The sequence below is a fragment of the Neoarius graeffei genome, chromosome 26, assembly GCF_027579695.1.
Source record: "Neoarius graeffei isolate fNeoGra1 chromosome 26, fNeoGra1.pri, whole genome shotgun sequence".
Classification (NCBI taxonomy): domain Eukaryota; kingdom Metazoa; phylum Chordata; class Actinopteri; order Siluriformes; family Ariidae; genus Neoarius; species Neoarius graeffei.
In genome coordinates this window covers 43,477,100-43,484,654 of record NC_083594.1, presented here as the reverse complement: position 1 = coordinate 43,484,654, position 7,555 = coordinate 43,477,100, and positions in this window count along the sequence as shown.

Sequence of the window (7,555 nt, the reverse complement as noted above, 5' to 3'; positions counted from 1 at the left end):
GCGTCGCAGATGGCGTTTGTGAAGCCCCCCCCCCCCCCCCTTCGCAGACGCTCTGCGCGCACCTCCCAAAAATTGTGACCACCGCAGACAGCGTCGCAGACAAGAGGGCTCTGATTGGTCCACTCTACAGCCGCTGTACACGCACTTCCGCTTCCCTACTTTCCCGGTTTGTTTTGTTTTCACGACCGCCATTTTTAAAAACACGAGCGAAGATGGAGCAGCACGAAGAGCAGTTGATCAAGGAAGTGAGGAAGTACGTACATCTATATGACTCCAGTTCTAGTCATTATAAGTAACCGGAGGATAAACACTCCACTAACCACACCCACCAACTACTCCTAGCGATTTTGCGACTTCGCGCCCCCTTGCGTTGTGGCGGTGAATAACATCGCGCACGCCTATTACTCCCCGCTCAACGATAAATTACAACTGTCTGCGAAAAGCTATCTGCGAAAGCCTTGTCGCAAGAGCATGCAGAGGCCTTAAGGGTACAGCTGTTCCTATTAAAAGGTGAGTTTACAAATACTATTTCTGCACAAGTTAGTTCCGGTCCACTAGTTTGATTGGTCGGGCAACGTTCTAAGAGTGCTGATATGGAGGAGTATAACAGCATTGGAACGTTTCACTATGTGCATTACTCCGCTTATCTGTGTTTGGCAGGTAAAATCCCACTTCCTACTTTGAAATGGCTATTACGGTAGTGTTAGCGAGGTCATCTGCGCACGTGGCAAATGATAGATTCCTGAAAAGTAACTTTTGACTTAAAGGTGCTGACTGCAAAGTCATCTGAAATTTAAATTTTTATTTTTTTATTGTGCATGGCATTTCCCTATGTCTCGCAAGAAAATCATCATGCAGATGAGATGTGATCATGTTGATGTCCTGAGGGTCGCTTTTCTCCATTTTGGGACTGTTTTCCTACCTCTTGAGTTGAGGTAAACCGTATCGCCTGACGGAAACAGCCGAATGCGAGGAGCTTGAACTAATTACCGTCACTCCAAGATGACGTTGTGTGGAAAACATCGTGACTCTGCATCGACCTCGGAGAATTTTGAGTTGGCATTCGCGAATAGATCCGTGAAACAAAAGGCGAATACATCTTTCTCTGTTGCTGCTTTTGTGTGATCGTTTCTTTCTCTGTGAGATCAAAACAGTCGGTGTATAACTCCATACTTGTTACCGTGGAGTCGAGCCCATGAATTCTCAGGCTAAGATAGCTAAGCGCTAGCTAGTTACCTGTCCAGAAAAATGACACGTCCTCTAACCTTGCTCTGCCTTGCAGTTGCACTCACTACACAGGCTTTCCTTTTCTTTTCCGCTGGTGGGAGAGCGGTGTCTGCCATGTTTGCCCACACTGACTTGTTTTGGTTAGAAGTAGGTCAAACGCCCCCTGGTGGTCACGTGATCTTGTTGCTCGCTCTGCTTCAGCAATCTTCAGAATCATAAAAGGCTGGACGCTTTTTATCTTGGCAAAACATTTACACATCGGATACACTGTGTGTTCAGCAGCAAAACATCTTGAAACTCCAACAGCAAGAGAACATTTTGTCCAGAATTCAACTTTAGAGTCAGCACCTTTTAAATATTAAGAGGCATTTGTAAGAGAAAACCAGCATTTAGATGGAAAATGGTATCGCGCAAATTTTCACCATATTTTGTCCAAAGACAGTACCTAGACACCTGTTATGCATGGCACAATCAGACCCCAGGGTCTAGCAGTTACCATGGTAACTATGGTAGAAATATTTGGGTCTCTGGGCCATAAATCATTTGGTGGAAAATACGCTTGCTTAACACTTTTACACAGATTCTACCTACAGCTGGCTTTCGTTGAAAATAAAACATATTGGCCTGGTAATACCAGCAACCCTTCCTTTCGCAAGTAAGAGATCAATTTCTTGCCTCTTCTGTGTCCGAGTTGGTTCAACGTGACCATGAAGTGATGACCTTTCCAGCCATTGGCACTGTACGCAAAATTGGTTAATTCCAGGATCAAGTCTCTTGGATGGAATCGCACGTAGAGATTAATTTGCACATGCACAAGTCTAATTGGACTTGTGTCAATAAAAGTCAAAGTCCTTCCTACACCATTTCATGGCACGTTTGGCGGCGCCAATCTCTGTTTCATAGCCCTCAGTCTCTCGCCTATATTACATAGCTAGGGTTACAGTGGGGGGCTAGTCCTCTGGTAACCGCGAGAGTTTGACTCCCCACTTGCATCTGTATTGCAGTGTGCCTTGCCAGATGGCAGTAGGCACCATTTTTATGATGGTCTTTGGTATGACCCGACTGTGAGTAGAACTCGTGATCTTCCAATCAAGAGGCAGACACTAGGCCACTCGCCGGAGAACTCGCTGGTCAATAAAAGACTACCATCAAATCCTGGTTGGATCTGAAGTGTGCGTTACCACACAGGCACAAACGTTCCACAGTCACCGGTCTCGCGCCTCGAAAATAGACCATCGATACGGATTCAAACCACAGAGAAGCCTTGTTTCACCCTTTGTAGATAAATGGGCCTCGACCGCCATCGTTCTCCAGACTGCAACGTCCACTAGTAACCTTCATTTTAAGCCCCAGTTCCAGATTTCTGTACCCAGTTGCTTCTTGGCCTTCAAGTTCATGCTGTTTGGTAATAGTTCTACGTTGAAAAAGGACCATGATGATGAGAGAGACTTGGTTTTCTGCACCACTGGCAGTGCTGCTTGTACAAGTGTCCCATGCATCATTGTATGTCGTCGAACATTAACAGTCCCTCCGTTGTCTTGCTGTTGGTTGCTGAGAGTGAAACTGAATATTGGACCTCGAACATTCAGTGCATTCTATCTGCAGGTTTGAAACTATTCATCGATACCATTTTGACAGAATCCATTTGAAGTCTAAGACTAAGGCTATCTGTTACATGGTCATTGATAAAGAACAATGTTTAGCGTAGGCCTTTACGCTAATGCTCTCTGCGAGGCTTATACCATATGCTAATGAAAGTGACCTGACTGTCAGAAGTTTAGAAGATCTACCTGTTCAATTCAGTTCTCACAGGATATAATATGACCCTGGTAATAGGTTACCATGATAAAATGCAAATACATTTTTTTAGATCAGTCCTGGGTCTGTTAATGTCATGACTAATTACAGAGAAAAACAACATTTTGTTTGGCACAAACCTGAGCGTCTGCACGAAAATGGTGAAACACACTGCTGATTCACCGTACCATTTCAACGGTCTATTTTCGAGGCGCGAGACCGGTGACTGTGGAACATTTGCGCCTGTGTGGGAACGCACACTTTAGATCCAACCATGATTTGACGGTAGCTTTTTATTGACATAAGTCCAATGAGACCTGTGCATGTGCAAATTAATCTCTACGTGCGATTCCATCCGAGATATTTGATCCCGGAATTAGCCAATTTTGCGTATGTGCCAATGGCTAGAAAGTTCATCACTTCATGGTCATGTTAACACAAACTCAACCACAGAGGAGGCAAGAAATCAATCGCTTACTTGCAAAAGGAAGGGTTGCTGGTATTACCAGGCCAATATGTTTTATTTTCAACGAAAGCCATCTGTGGGTAGAAACTGTGTAAGTGTTAAATGCCTTTTTTTTTTTCCACCAAATGATTTATGGCCCAGAGACTCATATTTCTACCGTAGTTACCATGGCAACTGCTGAACCCTGGGGTCTGATACTGTACCATGTATAACAAGTGCCCAAGTACTGTCTTTTGACAATGTCTTGGTCGTTTTGGTTAGTTTTCTTTGACAATGCCTCTTAAAGCTCGTCAGATCAAGGTTAAAAGGAAGAAAGGATGATAATTTTACCAGAAGCACCTTTAACCGGAATGCACAAATCAACATTAGCCTGCTAGCCAACGTGCTATAAAGCGAGTGTGCAAAAACAAAGAGAACATTTGGCCATATTGTATCTAAAGTGTCATTTACTCGATATTTAGTTTCCTGTTTATAGAGATGTTGTGTAAGCAATATCACACTCGAGGTGGTGCTGTTGTACTGAATATAAGAACAGCTGTGATTAGCTACATAGCCATGCTGATATTCAGTACAACAGCACTCCGTCTTGTGTAATTTTGCTTAAATAAAGCCGTGCCATTATCGTACCTGGATGCTCAAGCTATACAACAAAAACTATACATATCTACACAATATGGCCAAAAGTATGGGGAGCCCTGACCATCACACCCATATGTCAGCCTTTCCTAAACTGTTGTCACAAAGGCAGCAGAGTAAGCAAAAGTATTTTATAGAATGTCCTGTATGCTGAAAATATTTCTTTCACTGGAACTAAAAAGTAAAATTCTTTCATTATGACAAGGCCCCTGTGCACACAATGAGATCTGTTGATAAGCCATGGTTAGCCAAGGCTGGTGTAGAAGAGTTCAGGTGGCTCAAGCCTTTGAGATGAATTGGAACACCGACTGCGCACCAGACCTCCTCGACATCACTACTACTATTGTTCAATATACAAAACCCCACAGCTATGATCCATAGCCTAGTCAGGAAAGCCTTCCTAGTAGAGAGTGAAGGGTATTTTAACAGTAAAGAGGGGGATCAACTCCACAGTAATGCAGTTTTTGGAATATGGATGTTATGGACAGGTGTCCACATACTTTTGGCCATATAATGTAAGTCCCAAGAAACAGTCAATTATAAACAATTGGCCTTCGATAAATTATTCACTATTATTCTACTCACATTCACTGGATATGAGCAATCGCACACTCTGATTGGCTACTTTACTACTAGGCTATCAGCTCATATACCGTGAGTAGAGAAAAACAAAATAGCAGAGCGTGTTGCTCAACCAACTGAGGATGAAATAAAAACAGTTACATCATTCTGTCGCTAAACAAACAGCTAATCACACAGAGGTGCTCGCTGACTGCCAATATTTATTAGTTTGGTCCTGCACTTCCTTTCCTTCACGTATAATATAACGTCTTTTTCTTCTCGTTTTCTGTTACTGTAATCGGTCTTTCACGTTTCATTCGCACACTCACGTCCTCCATTTTTCTCTCTGGTTTCAAATTTCTATCCCATAATGCCTTGCGCGAAAGGGGAAAGCCCATCACGTGATGCATGACGTAGTAGCTTGAATTGGGTCATGGTGAAGCAGGAAAAAATAGCGGAGAATTTAGGGCCATGTGGCTCTAAATTCATTAATTGTTCCATCTTAAACCTAAGAAAATTGGAAGTCTGTGATTCGAATTTAGTAGCTTTTGGTCCACTAAACAAAAATGATTGAGTGTCCGGGAAAATTCTTTTTATGACCTAAACTTGAAAAATCTGAAAGGGAGTCTATCTTTAAGTTGGTTTGCCAACTGCGAAAAAAAACCCTAAAGAAGATAAACAAAATGGCGGAGCATGTTGCTGAACAACCGAGGACGAAATAAAAACTTCTACTCGAAAACAAAACCCTAAAAAAAAAAAAAGGGAAGAACTTTTTTTTTTTTCAAGAATTATTATTATAGCTTTTTTCACAAATTGCTCCCGTTATTTCACCGGTTTGTTGACATACTAAACGGAAATGATTTTGTCAAACGTTTTGTATAAAAGTTTTTATTTATCAAATTTGCAAAAAATAAAAATTCTACGTTTCTCAAAATCCAGCAAATGTGTATAGAATAAAAGTTATTCCACTCAGTCTCGTTGTACATGGCTTATAGCCAACTCGGTGCTATGTGCCTCGTCGGCTATCAGCTCATTTACGACTTGATTTTGTGGAATAACTTAAATGTTCTTGCGCTGTGTTGCTGTTTTCAACACAACCTTGTTGCCTTTCCTTTCATTAAAGTGATATTACAGAAGATATTTCTTTGGGGGCGGCACGGTGGTGTAGTGGTTAGCGCTGTCGCCTCACAGCAAGAAGGTCCTGGGTTCGAGCCCCGTGGCCGGCGAGGGCCTTTCTGTGTGGAGTTTGCATGTTCTCCCCGTGTCCGCGTGGGTTTCCTCTGGGTGCTCCGGTTTCCCCCAGTCCAAAGACATGCAGGTTAGGTTAACTGGTGACTCTAAATTGAGCGTAGGTGTGAATGTGAGTGTGAATGGTTGTCTGTGTCTATGTGTCAGCCCTGTGATGACCTGGCGACTTGTCCAGGGTGTACCCCGCCTTTCGCCCATAGTCAGCTGGGATAGGCTCCAGCTTGCCTGCGACCCTGTAGAAGGATAAAGCGGCTAGAGATAATGAGATGAGATGAGATGATCAACTCACACTGCCTTGAAGTAATAGCTCTTAGATATTGGAACAAAATAACCTTGTCGTGTTTTTTTTTTTTCTTTTTTTTCCTCCATATACACTCCCAGACAACTCACCGTTTGTGGTGATCAGTTCTTCCAGAGACGCAGCATACTGACCTGGATCATAAATACAAAATACACAAGCGATACACAAAGGAGTTTTAGAATACAGCGCACTCGCCATCAAAGATTTATAGCACTGCACAGCAAGCATTAGCCCTAAACATACTCAAAGAACCATGCTACATACCAATTCGTTTCTCTTATAAGTGAGGCAGGACGCCTTTCAAGCAGTTGAAAGTCAAGATTCTTACTCAGGGGTACCAACGTCTCCTGACACTCCGACCACTGAAGACTGAGTGGAGAGACTCAACCACAAATTAATGAGTCTGTACTTTTAGTCGTTCACGCAAATATTTCAAGGAAGCCCTTTATTGTAAAGATCATTCTTTAAGAACTGTACGCACATGTACATGATCCCTTTTCGTATCATTTATTAATTTTATTTATTGCTTGATCGCACCTTTACAGCCACAGTCACTCCTCTCCAAGCACACCTGATTTCATCATGTTCTGTGCCAACATCTGTAACATACTGTTGAGCCAATTTCAAGTTCAGCCAATTAATTGTGCATGTAATTGCCAAATATAGCAGCAGGTTTAGTGAACTGCTTATTTTCTTGCTGTACCTGTACTTCTGTTGAATTTCTTCGTGATATATTTGTTTAGTTTGGAAACCAGCAGCCCACAGCATGTCACACGGTCTGTTTTTAAGCTTTTTTTTTAAATAGTTGCATTGATTTGGTTGTTTATACTTATTTTTTAATTTTTAGTTATTATTATTTTCACTGGCATGCTTGTTTTTTCACCTCAAATTAATGATATTGTACATGATTGTTGTTAATACGTTGGGTTGTGAAATGCTTTGTATTGGATTGCCTTAAATGAAAAATTAATAAAAGGAGAAGAATTCTTTTAGAAATCTTTGTCCGGTGTGCGTGGATTTGACATGGGACATGTCCAGTCATTATATTATTCATATGATGTTTGTCCTGTTTTGTCGGATTACAAGCTGGAATTAAAATGGATTGTTGGAGGGTTAGCACCATTTAATTTACACAACATGCCTACAACTTTAAAAGGTAAAAATTGTTTGGGTTTTTTTAATTGTGACATAATTAAGATGAAGAAAAAAAAACCAGAAATGGAGTGTGCATAGGTATCCCCCCCCTCCCAAAGCCACCTTTTGCTGCACATCTAGCCACTGGGATTTTTGCCCATTCCTCAAGGCAAAACTGCTCCAAC